At 37.9% G+C, this 17,565-nt stretch overlaps 1 long non-coding RNA gene across 1 annotated transcript; it reads right to left on the bottom strand.

Annotated features, from left to right (window-relative positions):
* Positions 1 to 16,368: 16,368 nt before the first annotated feature.
* LOC108815903 (uncharacterized) lies at positions 16,369 to 17,193 on the bottom strand. Its single transcript, XR_001943766.2, has 2 exons — positions 16,768 to 17,193; positions 16,369 to 16,664 (listed from the first exon to the last, which is right to left on the bottom strand). It is a non-coding gene; the product is annotated as an uncharacterized LOC108815903 (long non-coding RNA).
* Positions 17,194 to 17,565: the final 372 nt, after the last annotated feature.

Raw genomic sequence — 17,565 nt, 5'->3', positions numbered from 1 at the left:
CTTGGTGAAAGGGGCTGCTTACCGGCGTTTGATGACTTACCGGCGTTAGGGTTTACAGAGAAACGGCGCTACGGTTTACAGAGAAGAAGCGGCGGCGCTAGGGTTTAGAAGAAGCGGCGGCGCTAGGGTTTAGAAGAAGCGGCGGTGCTAGCTAGTGTTTAGAGGAAGCGGCGGTGAGAACGTTGGTGAGCACGGTGGCGAGGGCGACGGTTTGTTCGGAAATAGTGGAAGCGGGGGCGCTAGGGTTTAGAGGAATCGGCGGCGCTAGGGTTGAAGAAGCTGCGGCGACAACGGTGAGAATGAAGTGAGATAGATAGCCGACGTTGAGAACGATGGTTGTTCGGAAATAGTGGGAATTCGAATCGCCTTTGATATCGCCGGTGAGAGAGAACTGTTAGGGTTTCTGTTCGCGGAAAATGAAAAAAAAAAATCACCTTATATATTGGGTAAATAATCCGGTTAGCTTTAAAAGTACATTGGTAAACTTTAAGGTTTGGTCCGTTTAGACGACTTATTCTGGTTGATAATGTACATCAGACGACCTAATATTTAGTCGTCTGGGAACAGAAGACTAAATATTAAGTCGTCCAATACCCTAAAATGAACCCCTAAACTAAAATGACTAAATTAACTTACTAACCACGTTATAAAATCAAATTATACTTCAATAGTGTTTACTATACACAGAAATGTACACGCCTAGGTAATTTTAAAAATTTTCAAAAACGGTTTTAATGCTTTCCAAAATCTAACCCTAAGAACACATACAATACTACAACATATGTTGATGAAACATAAACTAAAGAATATCATGACTCACTACTTTCACTCATCTGGGCTGAAAACAATTGAAATTGTTATATATTAATTTATATCTCTTAAGACATATGTTAATTACATAATTCCAATTTTCACTTATCAAAATATTTTTTACAAAAATTTTTAAATTATGTTTAAGAATAACTGTCCAGACGATTTAACTTAAAGTCGTCTGGACGACTTATTTTCAAATCGTCTGTTTACAGACGACTTGCGAGGGGTAGAACGTAAAAAAAAATCCGTTTTCTTGTTTGTTCACAAGGAGATAGTTGTAATTTCAATAGCCTTTTAGGTTACTTTTGCCTTTGACCCAAATTGGGGTACTCTTTTGGGTTTGACTCCAGGTTTTGAGTCACAATTAGTAATTCTCCCATAAATGATAGCTGGTTTATTCACACCAAAAAGGGGTAGCGTAATATTTTTATTTAATATATATCACACTTAATTAGATACTGTAAAACCTATCATTTTCTTATAGACCCTTCCAAACATTTATAAAGTTTTCTTTTAATATATTTTGGTACAGTTTATCATTTAAACTACACTTTTAGTCACTGAAAGTATCTGAAGAATTATAATTTTCTCGTTAATATCTTTATGAGCTCCTTGTTAATTTATTTACTTGTAGGTAGAAATGAATTAGAAAGAATCTATAGTCACGTTTTGCTTCAGTTTGCACTTTGTTTTCTTAACGAAATTTTTTGATTAATGTCATACTTTTAGTTGCAGTACCCTCCTCTCTCTCTCTCTCTCCTCTCTCTCTCTCTCTCTCTCTCTCTCTCTCTCTCTCTCTCTCTCTCTCTCTCTCCTCTCTCTCTCTCTCTCTCTCTCTCTCCTCTCTCTCTCTCTCTCTCTCTCTCTCCTCTCTCTCTCTCTCTCTCTCTTCTCTCTCTCTCTCTCTCTCTCTCGAAAAGTCGGTGGGTACGTGTGGTTTAGTTGCATGCAAAACGAGACCCGCTCGTGTCGTGAGGACGCGATGGCTCTAGGCCCCACAGACTCAACAGTCTCGGGAACTCCAAAAACATTTTTGAACCGCTCGTGTGGCACTACTATACACACATACTGATAGTGCACGTGTGCACGTACGAACATGTTGGTGTGTGTTAATTATGGGATAAAAACATCATAATCGTTTTTTGTCCGTCTGGGAAACAAAGCAAGAAAATATCTTAAAGGAAGAGAAATAAATTGCTTTTGTGTTCTCCGTAACGTATACAAAATATGTGTATCTATATATAATATGAATACATTCGCAATCATGTTTTTTTTAAACCGAGTATCCGTGCTCCATCGAAGTGGTCCCAAACTGAGAAACAAAGATGTTTCCAAGACGTCACTATATGGCTCACCCTGAACGGTTTTTTGGTCTCGGGTGCTGGAGGGTTACATGGAAATCCTCTAGTGACCGGGTTTCGAATCCAAATGGCGATACTTACAACCGTGAATCTTTTACCATCTGAGCTAAAAGCCTTGGTTGCATGTTTTAAAAAATTAGTGTTTAGATTAATATAAACTAATCATGAGTAGCTCAACAACTATAGTTTTAACTTTAGTTAAGTACTATATTAATAGTCGGTTACAACAAACAACAACTTGTTTTTACTTTTATGTACTTCAAGATCTTTTGAACGGACGTTTCGGACGTATACATTTTTTACTTAGGGCCTGACTGGTGTAATTGCAGCGGTTGCGGTTGCGATTGCGGGAGTTTGCGGGTGCGGGTGGTTGCGGATTTAAGCGTTTTTTAGAGATTTGTACGACTGGTATAGCTGTTAGAAATTGTTGCGTTTGCGGGACTCTTATGACTGGTAAACTACAAAACGCAACATCTGTTAAATATAATTTAACAATATTTACATTTATGTAATTATAAAATATTAAAAATCATAATAATATGATAAATATAAAATTTATATTTATAAATCATATTATTCAATTTTAAAAATTTATAGAAATATTTTAGTTTTGAATTTTATAATATAAATTGAAATATAATATGAATACATTTTACAATTGAAATTATTTCAATTGAAATTTTTTATTGGATATTTTTAGTATTATTTTATTTACTGCTTTTTAAAGAAAAAAAATTTATCCTCCCGCAACCGCCTGCAACCGCAAACGCTAGCTGGAACCAGCTTTTGATTTTAAGAGGTTCGGAGCGGTTTGAAGCGATTTGTAGCGTTTTCTGTGATTGTTTCGAAACGCCAACAACCGCTATAAACCGCAAAAGCTGCAAAAGCTGCGGTTTGGTGGTAGCGGGAAAACCAGTCGACACCTTAGTTATCAATGAACTCAAACACACTTCAACTTATCTAAGCGAACTCAAACAATGGTGTGCCAAAATCACTGGAAAATAGGCGTCGCAAACTGAAAATATATGATGCATGAGATGAGACTACACATTTGAACGTAAAAGTGTTTTTTTTTTTCATTCGTAAGCTGACGCCAGACTTTGATATGAAAACGATTCTATATCTTCAGAGAAAAAACATTAAGTTTCACTAGTTCACTGAACTAGATCGACTATGCAACCTAATAATTATGATATATTAAAATGGAGGGGCCAGAAAAATGTAACTGAAGTCGAATTTGAAATTTAATTGAGAAAAAAACGAGGGTAAAATAATACAAAGAAACGTTCGAGGGAAAGAAAGAGACAGAAACGTACCAATTTTTATTTTATTTTATTTTATAGTGTCTAGTTTTACCTTTACGTGAGTTTCGGGTATGGGAACGGTTTCGTTAATTTTGAAATCTTCTGCTGACGACAAATAAAAAAAGTCTTGTACCGGCGTGGAATGACGACATCACGAACTGTTACACACGAGCGGATCGTGTTCTTACCTAACACATGTCCCGTCTTAGTTCACGTATTTCCGTTCCGGTTCAAAGAAAAGATCCTAGAACCGTTATGGACCCATTCCAATTTATTTTATGTGTTAAATTTATAGTTTTTACGTCATTAATTCAAGTTTCCAATACGGCAAAATGTTATAAATTTTTATATAGAACAAATGTGAACAGTTCAAAATAGGGGTGGACACTGCGGTTATTTTATTGATTCGGTTTGATTGATTTGACTTATTATTTTTTCAACTGAAATAAATTATATTGGTTTGGGCTTTATTGGTTTTTGTTCGGTTTGTATTCGGTTTGGTTTGTGTTTTAGTTTGGTTTAGCGGGTTCTCTTAGAGCACCCACAACGCAGAGTACATCAGGCCCAATAACCAAAAAGAAAATTTGGAATATTTTACTATTTTTTCTTTTTTCGTTCGAATTAAAAAAAAACTGACAAATCATGGGCCGCCACATGTAGCGGGGCCCACGAACAGTAACGAATTCACGGAAAGATCAATCCTTATTTACGGTGTTCGACAGACTTTGGCGGGCACAAAAACCTAAAAACTAAGTATTATAATATTTTCTTTTCTAAGAAACATTGTTAAAAACTACCGTTGGACGTGCTCTTAGTTTAAGTTTTTGAAGAGAAATCATGTTTTAAAACATAAATGTATGTTCATAAAAATTAAATGAAAATAAATTATTTAAACTAAATTCAATATAAAACTGAATTATTTTTTTTAAATTACACAAAAATTTATAAAAACAATAAAATCAATGTTAACTAAACTAAATAGAAAACTAAATTTTTTTTCATAATGTCTTTTAAAAATGAACTATATAAATTAAATCCAATATAAAGCTTTTACAAAACCTTAAAACCACAAAAGCTTATAAGACACAATCAGCCACAAGTTAATTAAAATAAATAGAAAATTAAAAGAAAAACTCAACATCACTAATAAAGTTAATAGTAATTTTTTTTTGACGGCAAACGGCTATTCTATTACTCAAACTTGAGGTGGTCTGGGTAGCCAGACCGTAATAGAACAACCAACAAAAAGTAACTTCCTATGGAAGGATCTAGCTGTCTTAGCTAAGAAATCTGAAATCTGATTAAGCGCCCTTGGAACGTAAGAAATCTTGAAATCCGGGAAGCATATAAGTAGTGTCTCTATCCGCTCCAGTTCCGTAGAAAAACTTGGCCAGGCATGAGGTTCCTTAATCATCGCAATCAATTCCTTGCAGTCTGTTCCGAAGTTCTGACATGTTGAATGCTGAAGCATGTTCTCCATCACCCATCGCAGTGCTTCCACCTCTGAATGTATAGCTGATTCTCTTCTGGGTAGGTTTTGTGATCCCATAAGTTGCGTCTTTCCTCCACTGTCCAACCAGACCCATCCACATCCACTAAATTGAGCAAACTCTGTCCATGATCCATCCAGTAAACAAATACTTGCCAAGCTTAGGACTTGGGGTTCCACTGCATTTCCCTCTTGTACTACTCGTGGTATCATCTCATTTGCATTAAACCAAGCTTGACATTCACTCTCAGCATATCGAACTAGTTCCAGAGGATCTCTGTCTATTCCCCTAAAAAGTTTGTCATTTCTAGCCTTCCAAATGTACCAAATTAGCCAAGGATAAGGATCCCTGTCTAGCTCTGGTTCAAGTGAACCATCTTTTTTCCAGAAGAGGTAGTTCATATTCGTGTAGATACTTGAAGCTGGAAAAATACCAGGATTAGTTGGAGTCGATGAATGTAACCAAACTTGTAACGCAGGTGGACACTCAAATATAGCATGTGTTACTGATTCCTCCGGTTCTCCACATCTCGGACAGTAATTGTCACATCTCATATTTCGCCTTACTAAATTTCTCGTTACTGCCACATGACCAGTTAACAATTGCCATATAAGATGACAAATTTTCTTTGGCGCCTTTATCTTCCAAGCAGAGGCTTGGAGCTTTGTAATACTTGGCTCTAACATTTGCTTTTCGTCTACATCCTTCAGTAAGTTTTGAGCAACCCAGTATCCAGACTTGACCGTGTATTGTCCATGTCTTGTGAAGTTCCAGCAAAACGTGTCAGGTTTATGAGTTGTGCTTATGGCTAGACTCCTTATGCGGGGTATGTCATCAGGGCTGACATACTGTTCCAACAGATTAACATCCCATTCCTTCAACTCTTGATTAATGAGATCACTTAATCTCATATTTGGATGCATAACTGGCGCTATAGGTATAGTTGGCCTAGCAGGATTCAATGGAATCCAGGGGTCTTCCCATACCTTAACCTCATAACCAGAGTGTATTTTATGCCTTATCCCCAGCAACAAAAGCTCCCTCGCAGCAGCAATACTAGTCCAAACATAAGAAGGGCTGCTTACAGAATTTACTCGCAATGGCGAGCTTAGTCTGTAATATCTTCCTCTTAAGACACGGGCGACAAGCGAATCCGGGTTTTGTGTTAGCCTCCATAATTGTTTTGCCAGTAGTGCCAGGTTGAACTCATGAATCAAGCGAAATCCAATCCCTCCTTCTTCTCTTGGTAAGCAGACTTTCTCCCATTTCGACCAGTGTATTCCTCTCTTAGGAGGATTCGAGCTCCACCAGAATTGAGCAATAGCACTAGCAAGGTTTTCACAAATCTCCAATGGGAGCAGAAAAGTAGACATAACATACGTAGGGAGAGCAAGTAGAATGGACTTTATCAAAACCTCCTTTCCTCCTTTCGAGAGCCAGCGCCCTGTCCAACCATTCACTCTATGCATTAGTTTATCTTTTAAGAAGGCAAAGAGCTTGCATTTAGAACCACTAATATCTTCTGGGATACCCAAATAAGTCCCCATCCCTCCATCCTTCTGTATTCCAGGTACATCTTTGATCTCTTGTCTTGTGGTTGCGTTAATCCTCTTACCAAAGAGTAAGGATGATTTGTCAAAGTTAATACATTGTCCTGATGCTTTACCATAGATCCTGATCACTTTCATTACTTCTTCACATTCACGGGGCTCCGCCTTACAGAAGAAAAGGCTATCATCAGCAAATAGTAGGTGGGATACCGAGGGACACGCGCGGGTAACGCGCATCCCTGTTATCTTTCCTTGGTTCTCTGCGTGATTGAGAAGGCTAACGAGCGCTTCCGTGCATAGAATAAAAATGAAAGGAGACAAAGGATCTCCTTGGCGTAGGCCTCTTCCTGGAATAATGTTTCCTCTCGGTTGCCCATTCATGAGGACTTTGTATTGAACTGATGTGATGCATCTCATTATCCATGTGATCCATGTTTCTGAAAAAACCATCTTCCTCATCACAGCTTCAATAAATGACCACTCCATCCTATCATAGGCTTTACTCATGTCTGTCTTAATAGCCATTCTTTTGTTACGCCCGCTTGGCTTTGTTCTGAGAGCGTGGAACATCTCTTGAGCAATCATTATATTATCAGAAATTTGTCTTCCAGCAACAAAGGCTGACTGGGTTTCCGATATCAAGCCTGGTAACACTTTCTTAAGTCTCTGGCATAGGACCTTAGAGACAATCTTGTAACTTACGTTACACAAACTAATAGGCCGAAAACTGTGCCATATCATTAGGTTTTGTTATCTTTGGGATGAGGCAAATATTAGTTTCATTTAGACCAGCAGGCATTATCCCTTCAGTAAGGAACTTATTAACCATATGAGTTAAATCGTCCTTAACTATATCCCAAAACTTATGATAGAAAAGCGCAGTCATCCCATCTGGTCCCGGAGCTTTTTCTGGATGCATAGCAAAAAGAGCTAATTTAACCTCCCACTCCGTTACCGGTGCTGTAAGACTTTCATTCATTGGCTCCGTAATTGTCGTAGGGACTTCAGATAGAGCTTCTTCAATATCATGTGGATTAGACGACTCAAATATCTGTCTAAAATAGCTAGTAGCAATGGCTACTAATCCTTTTTCATCGTCCACAATATTTCCATTTTCATCCAGTAACTGAGTGATCTTGTTCCTTGCTCTCCTTTGTTTCGTTAAGGCATGAAAAAATTTCATATTGCGATCTCCGTCCCTTAGCCAAAAATACACGACTCTTTTGTTTGCAGAACATTTCTTCTGTCTTAAGAGCATCAGAAAGCTCCTTCAAAGCCGCTGCAATCTCTTCAGTTGTTGCATTATCATCAGCATATAACCCTTCCACTTTTTCCTTAAGCTCTTCCACCAGTTTCGCAGAGTTTATATTATTTTGTCTCCTCCACTCGCTCAATGCTTTCCTACAGCTGGAAATATGATCCATTATAGAAGTATTAGGAGGAAGATCAGGTGATTTCCATCCCCCCAAAATAACTTGACGCAGTTCTTCATTATCCAACCATCTTTTATCAAACTTAAATTTCCTCGATCTCCTGGATGGTTTTTTGAGGATATCAGCAACTATCAGACGATGATCCGAACCCCATAACCTCATATACTTCATCTTCGAATGAGGGAACTTTTCATGCCAGTCGGCATTTCCTACTGCTCTGTCCAGCCGGCATCTAACAGTTACTCTCCCTGCTCTTTTACCAACCCATGATAGCATATCTCCAGTATATGGAAATTCTAACATCCCACAATCACTTAACATTTGCTTGAAGGGTAGAAAGGAGCTATCAGTACGTTGATTACCTCCTTCTTTTTCATTATGATCAGTTATCTCATTGAAATCACCTATCATAAACCAAGGTCCGTTTTTTGTTGTTGAAAAATGCGTAAGACGTTCCCAAACTTGATCTCTACGTTCTAATACAGGGTCCCCATAAACAAACGTCATAAAGACTTTTATTCCATCAATGACTGCCTCAATGTCAATCATTCTGTTATTTGAAAATAAAACATTAACTTGAAAATAAAACATTAACTTGAAACTCATCCATAAAAAATAAAGCTAAACCTCCGCTGAGGCCAAGTGGCTCAACGGTAAACAAGCGATCAAATCCTAAATCAGCCTGGATATTTTGCAATACCGGCTTCTTATTCTTCGTTTCAGAAAGGAACACAAGTCCTGGGCGATGCTTCTGACACATCTCCGTAAGGCGTGGAACTGTGAGGTCGCTTCCAATACCTCGACAGTTCCAACTGAGTGTCCTCATGGATGATTGTGTGATGAGTATTTGGAACTCATCAAACCATCATTCTTTGACGAACCTTCAAGTGTCTTCTTTACACCAGTTTGTCGCCTTGACTTGCCTTTCCCAGCTAGCGCCTGCGACCCAGATGAGGCCGTGTGTCGACTTGGAGATCCCCTACGGATGATCTCAAATTTACGGCTTGGAAAACCCAATGAGGAATTCTTTTTTATGCCACTTTTCCTATTCTTCATCACCTTAGAAGCCGGCTTCGAATCCTTCCTCTCTGACAATCTATTGTCCCCTTGCTTGGCCTCCAACTCCATGAGATCAGTACCCAGGAGATCGTCATCATCATCCTCAACAGCCAGCATATCACCATCCTGTGGTTCCATGATCTCCATATCATCCAGAGCCCCTATAATCTGATCATCAACAAACATAGGTTCCTTGTCAAAAGTAAGCGCCATAGCATCTTCTCTCCCCCGCACAGTTACGTTATCCTCCATGGAGAAATCAAGGCGTGTAGGTGTAATAATCGCGCTTGCGAGCTTACGGGAAGATGCAGACTTCGCCACCATGTGTTTCTCTGAGCTCACTTCCGCGGCTCGGGATGAGGCCTGACGTTGCTCATATGAAGCCACATCACTCTGTTTCGCTAACTGAATGTCCGTCTCTTTTTCTTGCGAAACACGAACATCTCTCCTTATATCCTCCTCCTTAGAAGTTTCTTGCCTATGATCTTCACGGTTCTAACGCCCACCGCGTCGAGCACCCACCTCTCCAGCATTGTGTACATTAACTACCCGCTCAGGTCTCTGTTTTTCTCTCCAAGCTTGTTCGGTTCTGCGATCATATGGACCAGCACGAACTATAGCTCCTCCATATCTATTACTCCTCGAGTAGTTATCCTTGGTTCTTATTATCCTATCAGTATGTCTCCCCCATGCCTATTATCCTCCCATGAACGATGGCTAAAACTTTTCCTCTCGTGCTCCCCAACTCGTGGCTGTCGCTCCATCGTATCCCGAGTGACCTGAAGGCCTTGTCGAGTTTCAGGCAGAGCCCGTGAGTACTGATGATAGGATGAGGCATCTGAATTTGTTTGTCGGCCTATGGTTAGTGAACCCGACAGCGCATAAGGATCTTGTACCCTCGAGAATACACCAGACCGAGTCTCAGGGATTTGAATCCGATTTTTGATATCCATGGTTGGGCAATACCCCTTCTCATGAGTTAACATTCCACATAAGGTGCAATGTTTAAACAACAATTCATACTTGATCTCAACTCGTCTCCTTCGTATTCAACTTTCCTAGAGAACTTAAGTGGCTTCCGAGTATCCACCTCTATCAGCATTCTTCGTTCTGTCAGCTCCATAGTGTCAATGTGACCGATCCGTCTGCCGATATTCTTCAAATTTATGTATGTCCATAGGTGTAGAGGAAATCCAACCAAACGTACCCAAAATGGAATGATCCATGGGTAGTCATCATGCACTATGGGTTCCCATCGGACCAAGACAAACATGCAGAAATTGAAATGGAATGGTTTCTGTCGCAACACATATTTGAGATCGTCCTCTGTTGTGAAGTTAAGCAAAAATTTTCCATTCCCGAGATCACTGGCTGTGATTCTCTCAGCCATTCCCCATTGAGAGGGCATCGTTTGAAGAAGTTTCTCCACAATCTGTTTTTTTGGATTAAGGATCTTTCCTATCAACGTTAAACCCGCCTCCTTGATAACATAAGAGTCATCTCTGTCAACAAGTTTAATTGGCGCATCATCATCCTCCTCGTCGTAGCAGATCCCTTTGCCTTTAATATCCACCCGATGCCCCGACTGCATATGAGATGAGGACCCCATACGCATAGCTAGAACTCTTAACAAAGATTAAGAGCTGTATATCAAAGTAATAGCTTCGGTATATATCAAGAGATATACGAACAATCCTTATCCCCACTGCAACTCCACTTCGTCTTCTTCACCAGGTTTCAGAGCGCAACAATGGAATAGAACCAGATCAGCAGGAAATAGATCGGATAAGGAAACGTAGTGTAACAGTATAACCGGAGACAGATCGGACACCAATAGATCGTAAGTGATCACTGGTTCGTCTATCAACTAAGACGATAGCGTATCCGAGAAGTAACCAATGTTGGTGGTCTTTCGAACAGGGAAAACGAACGTGCTGTGCCGGTAACGATGGCCGACGGCTAATCTAACGCCAATGAACGTCAGATTAGGGGAAGATCGCGATCTCAATGGAGATCACGAGCTCTGGAAAGGTGTCGCCTTTGGAGTCGCCGCTGGTGTTAGGGTTCTCTCTCTTTCATAAATCAATTAGTATGCTTAATTCAATTAGTAACAAAAATACATTAATTTCTCGATTCAGTTTAACTCGATTTGGATCAGTTTCAGTTTGATTGGTTCGGGTTGGGATAATATTAAACATAACTAATAATAGATTTTGATTTGGTTTGGATCGAATTCGGTTAGTTCGGTTTGACTCGGTTTGGTTCGTTTTTTACCACCCGTAGTTCAAAACCGTAGGCGAGGTTTATTGATGAAGATCGGTTAAACAACTAGTCTCATTAATGGAACAAAGTGATACTTAAAAGAGGTTTAGTCAATGGTAATTGTATTGTACCAGTATGAACTATAAAGTGTATATATGTGTCTGTGATATTGCACCCCAACCAAAATGATAAGTGGTTTTTATCGGCCGAGTCATAAAATGGACCAAAGAGGTTTATGATTATATGGTGAACCATAATTTACCAATAGCACTTGAACAGTTTAGTCAGTAATTTTGTATTTTTCTTACCTTCTTCCTTATCACAAACCATTACACGAACAAATGGTCTATTAAAATCATAAAACAAAAGGTGGAGAGAGTGAGAAAAGCCGAAACTCCAAATGCTACAGATTAATGTTTGGGTAATGATGAGATAAGCCACACTAATTACATTCGATTAGAGAAAGCTTCCAGACTAGTTATAAAGGGGACACTTTAACTCAGTTGAGGAATTTAGGGCTTTATCTCATGATGTAATGACATAAAGTATCTTTATTATATATGTAAAACTTAACTATAAATCATGTCAAAGTTGTTAGCCGGTCCATTGCACTTGTAACACAGGACTAACATATCACATCAGAGTGTGATATAGTAAATAACTATTATAAGATACATTTTCGGGAGAGTCCATGAATTTTGTATCTTACGGACTTTATCGAAAGTCATTATCGAGGCAGTTAATTGTCCACGCACTCACCACTAGTTTAGTCCACATGGATCCAAACAAAAAAAAATGTTTTTTTTTCCATCTTAAGTAATATTATTAAACATGGGAGAATTACAAAAGAGACCCATAAACCAGCCCAAATACATCTTCTTAACCGAAGCCCACAAAACAAGAACCCCAAGCCCGACAAGGAAAAACTCGAGACCCAAAAAACTTCATCGATCAAACCCATCACGTCAACCCCACGTGTTGCAACAACAACACTGAAGTGACGCGTGGAGACCGCGGAAGCCTTCGTCGTCTTGATCGGCTCGTGCTCGCCGCCGGGAACGCAAACCATCACCTCACCGGAAACTCGATTCACCAACTCCATCTCAACTGGAGGTCGACGCTGATAATCAAACGAAACGCCCACACCGGAAACACCGGGACATAACCCACGACCACCGAAGCCACCTCTAACAACTGTATTAAAGGTATGGGTTTCGGGATCAATCACCACATGCCCGATCTTCAGAGAGAATCAAACGGTAAACCACCGCAATCTCATCCGAACTCGGCCTCCAATCTCCGTAACAGAAACACCCTCCATTCAGCTCGATAGCATCCATGAGAATCGAAAGCCGGCGATCAATACCGACGACGAAACGGCACAGTCCCAGAATCTTAAGCCGGCGGCAACTGGTGCAAAGTCCACCGTTTCCTGGAAACCTGAAGGCGGCCCACCACCAGAGAGAAAGATGCATGGCCGATATAAAAAAGAAAACAGAAAAAAGGGAGGGTTATACAAAAAAAAATGTTATTCGTATGTAAATAGTTTAATGTATGTAAAAGTATTAACAAAAATAAACATTAGTCAAAAGTTGACGGCGGTGATCCGCAACTAATCCACCCAATTTTAACTCAAAATAATGCCCAAGTCGAAAAGAACAGAACTATTCTCTCCGTTTTACCACCTTTGAATCATTGATGTTTCATAAGTATCATTTGCAAATTTGCAAGGGTATCGCGAGGTTTCATTGCAAATCCCTTACAAATCCATGTCAATGTATTTTAGGGTTTAATTTGAAAACTTGTTATGTTTTCAAACTATATGTATTTTATGTATTCAGGTTAAGAAAAAATTTAAGTGAAAATATGTAATATTTTCCGGAAATTTGATAGACGTATATTAATTACATAAGTTATAAGGTTTAGATGTTAAGTACTTTTGTAATAGTATTTCTGAGAATTAAGTTCATAATCATAGTTGATTAAATTTCCAAAAATGTTTTTTGACATACATTTTAAACACTGAATAGTTCAATAAAATGTGTTAGCCGACACCAAAATATTTGATGAAACCCAAATCGTTCAAATTCTGGAAAGATAAATTTGCAAAGAAATCGCAAAGGGTCTCTTGCAAATCCCTTATAAATTTGCGAGGGAGTTTGCATCATTTGCAAATTTGCAAAGGTGTTGCGAGGGTTCCATTGCAAATCCATGTCAATGTAATTTAGGGTTTCATTTGAGGGTTTGTTGTGTTTGCGAACTATATGTACATTATGTATTCGGGTTCAAAAAAAATTATGTAAAAGTATGTAATATTTTCCGAAAATTTGGTTGACATATATTAATTACCTATGTTATAAGGTTTAGATGTTAAGTACTTTGTAATAGTATTTACAGGAATTAAGTTCATAACTATAGTTGATTAAATTTCCGAAAATGTTTTCTGACATTCATTTTAAACATACCAAAATCTATGATGAAACCCAAACCGTTCAAATTCCGGAAAGATGGTGTAGTCGTAGACGGCCATGAGTGCGAGTGACTAGCGGGGCATCTCGTATTACTGAATAGAGCATTTAATCTACATAGATTAGACATACAGTCATTCCAACCCATTTAGTATGAATTTGCAAGGAAATTGTAAGGGATCTCTCGCAAATCCCTTGCAAATTTGCGAGGGAGTTTGCAACACTCGCAAAATTGCCAGGGTATTGCGAAGGTTCCATTGCAAATCTCTTGCAAATCCATGTCAATGTATTTTAGGGTTTCGTTTGAGTTTTTTTGTGATTTCGGCCTGTATGTATTTTATGTATTCGGTTTTGAAAAAAAATAATTTAAGTGAAAATATGTATTTTCTGGAAATTTAGTTAATGTGTATTAGTTATGTAAGTTATAAGGTTTAGATGTTAAATATTTCGTAATAGTAGTTCCGGGAAATAAGTTCATAACTATAGTTGATTAAATTTTTGAAAATATTTGACATATATTTTAAAAACTAAATAATTTAATAAAATGTATTATCCGACATCAAAATCCTTGATGAAAATCGAACCGTTCAAATTTCGGAAAGATAGATTTTGCAAGAAAATTGTAATATACTATACACATAAGGCAAGTCTCTTGCAAATCCATAACATATTTGCGAAGGAATTAAGAGGAAATAAGAGTCACATGCAAAGTTCTCGTAATACTCTCGCAAATTTGCGAGGAAAATATTTCCTTGCAAATAAGCTGTTTTCTTGTAGTGATATGTTACACATTCTAAAACTAATTTTTTTTTGGCAAACAATCTCATTAAAATTCTAAATTGACAATTACTATGATATAAATTTTCTAAACATTTGCAAAATATTTTGTTACTTATTTATTTTTAAATCAATTCACATCTAATTTATCGAATTACATATAAAATTATTTGTGTTCTACATAGGGATGTCAAAATGAGTCAAATTGGTCAACCCAACTAGAGCTGGGAATCTGAATCTTTACCCGCGGGCCCCGCCTCATTTGACCCGCTGCGGGGCGGGTGCGGGTCAGCAAATTCGAAAAATATGCGGGGCGGGTGCCGGTGCGGGTTGAGCATATTTTCTGCGGAGCGGGTGCGGGTTGATCGAATTTACACTGCGGGTACCCGCCAACCCGCAAAATAAAAAAAAAAAATTTTTTTTTAATTTTTGTTTATAAAATTATGTTTTTATTAAAAAAATAATAAAAATTTCGAATATTTAAAATAAAATTATTAAAATATATTTTTTTTTACAAAAAATATTAATAAAATGTATAAAATAATTATTTTTTTATTTTTTTATTTTACCCGCGGGTCCCGCGGGTCACCCGTTAATTTATGCGGGGCGGAGCGGGTCTTGTTTTTTTCAGTTGCGGGTCAAACGGGTCGGATTTTGAAATCAAAAAAATGATTCGACCCGCAGCGGGGCGGGGCGGGTCGGGGCGGGTCGACCCGCAAACTCAGCACTAAACCCAACCCATAACCCAAATAGGTTGACTGTTAATGGGTCATGGGTCAACTCAATCCATTTATTAAATGGGTTGGATTGAACCATAACCCATTAAATTAAATGGGTCAGATGGATTAAGGTTGATCCATCAACCCAACATCTTTATAATGAATCATTTTCAAGTTAGTATCAAGTTACGTTTTTTTTTATTTTCGGGTTTTTGGGTTTTGCGGAAAATTACGTTTTTCATATTTTGTCGGAAAATGCAATTTTCCTGTTCTGTCGGAAAATTGCGTTTTCCGGTTTTTGCGGAAAATTATGTTTTTTGGTTTTTGAGGAAAATTGTGTTTTCCGTTTTTTGCGGAAAATTGCATTTTCCGGTTTTCCGGGAAATTGCATTTTTCCGGTTTTGATGGAAAACTGTGTTTCCAGTTTTCCCGGAAATTGCATTTTCTGGTTTTTGCGGAAAATTGTGTTTTCCGGTTTTCCGGGGAATTACATTTTTTCTTCTGATTTTTGCGGAAAAATTTCATTTTCCGGTTTTCCAGAAATTGCGTTTTTACAGTTTTGTCGGAAAATTGTGTTTTCCGGTATTTGCGGAAAATTGTGTTTTCCGAGAAATTGCGTTTCTTCTGATTTTTGCAGAAAATTGTGTTTTCCGGTTTTGTCGGAAAATTGCGTTTTCCGATTTTTGCGGAAAATTGCGTTTTCCGGTTTTTGCAGAAAATTGCGTTTTCCGATTTTCCGACAAACATCGTTTTCTGGTTTTTGCGGAAAATTACGGTTTTCCAGTTTTTTACGGGAAATTGCGTTTAGTCTGATTCGTGAGATTTTGTTTCGATTCGGAAGAAGACAATAGAGACTTAATTTTAACCTATTTTCTTAATTAAAAACTAAATGGGTCATAATTGACCCAAGCCCAATAGACTTATTTAATGTGTCACAATAAGTCACAACTTTATTTGTGGCTAATTGCCAAGAATAGTGAGAAATATATTTGTGGCTATATTAACCATAATAAGTTGTAGCTATGCAATTCTTTATAAAATAATTTTTAATAAATATCTGTATATTAATTTATGATATAATACATTTTAAACTATTTTTTATAATACAATTTTGTAATATATATCACCAATATATCTAGACAAAACAAATTATTTTATTTTATAACAATAGTATTTATGGTTTACAAATTTAAATTGGTTTACAAATGATATCTGGTTTACAAACTGGTTTACAAAATAACCTAAACCTATGTCTTGGATAGCCTCTTGTGCCGCCACGAGGAAGTGTATGGCTGGAGCTGAAGAGCCGTCGTGTTGCTCTGTTTTACCAAGCGCGGCGTCGCGCTCGTACACCATCACACTATGTCACGCCGTCTTTTCTTCTTCTTCCTGTTCCACCTTCTGCTTCCCGTTCTTTGATTCTTCAACCTGAGAAAAAAAATTAAACTACAGCAGCCGTATTTGACCTTAGATAAAGACAAAGAAAAAAGTAAACAAAGACAGAGAGGTTAAGCAAGCCGCTTGGTCTTACCTTCAGGCAACAGCGCCAAGTCCATTGATGACTCGCCTGGATCTCAATTCCTCCGCCGCATATGGCATCTCTTCTCCGCCAGAATCCAGTTCTTGAGACGTATGTTTGACTGGATTCTCCAATCAATCTGTACTTAGATTGTTGAACAGCTTCAGAATACGTTGGATTGCTGGAGTTAAATACAATTGTTTGTATAAATTAATCAATCTTTACTCGTGCATTTGTGTTTGAGAAAGGAAGAGAAAGAAACAATTGAATGAGAGATATCTTCTGTTTGCAGAAGAAATGAATGAGGAGAAAGAAGAAAAAAATGTCGGAAAGAGTAGAGAAAACCAAAAAAGTTTTGACCCTTAGGTTAAAATGAAATTAATGGCTGAGATGACAATCTTGGGAGTCATGTATCAGCCAATTAGGAGAAAGGGCGCAGATTCGGACCATTATTAAACTAATATAATCAAACGCTATAATCAATGGTGGAGATTGCCAATCCTTGCAATATGATATTAGCCAATAAAAAAAACGGAAAAACGTCATTTTAATCCCAAACTTAACAAAATAAGCTAAAAAAAGCCTCAACTGTTGGATAAGCCAAACAATTCCCAAACTTTCAAATTTTTGTTAAAATAATCATAAACTTGTGTTGACCATGCCTTTTTAAACACTCTGAAGTCAACCGTTAATTTTGCTTACACTTCTGTTAAATAATTAAACGATGCGTTTTACTCTATAATTAAAAACATAAACTCGTGTCTTCTCTTCTTCTTCATCGATTTTGCAAATCCCCAATTCCCAGAAAGA

Source organism: Raphanus sativus, chromosome 2, assembly GCF_000801105.2.
Source record: "Raphanus sativus cultivar WK10039 chromosome 2, ASM80110v3, whole genome shotgun sequence".
NCBI lineage: Eukaryota > Viridiplantae > Streptophyta > Magnoliopsida > Brassicales > Brassicaceae > Raphanus > Raphanus sativus.
This window is presented reverse-complemented; position numbering and strand designations above follow the sequence as displayed.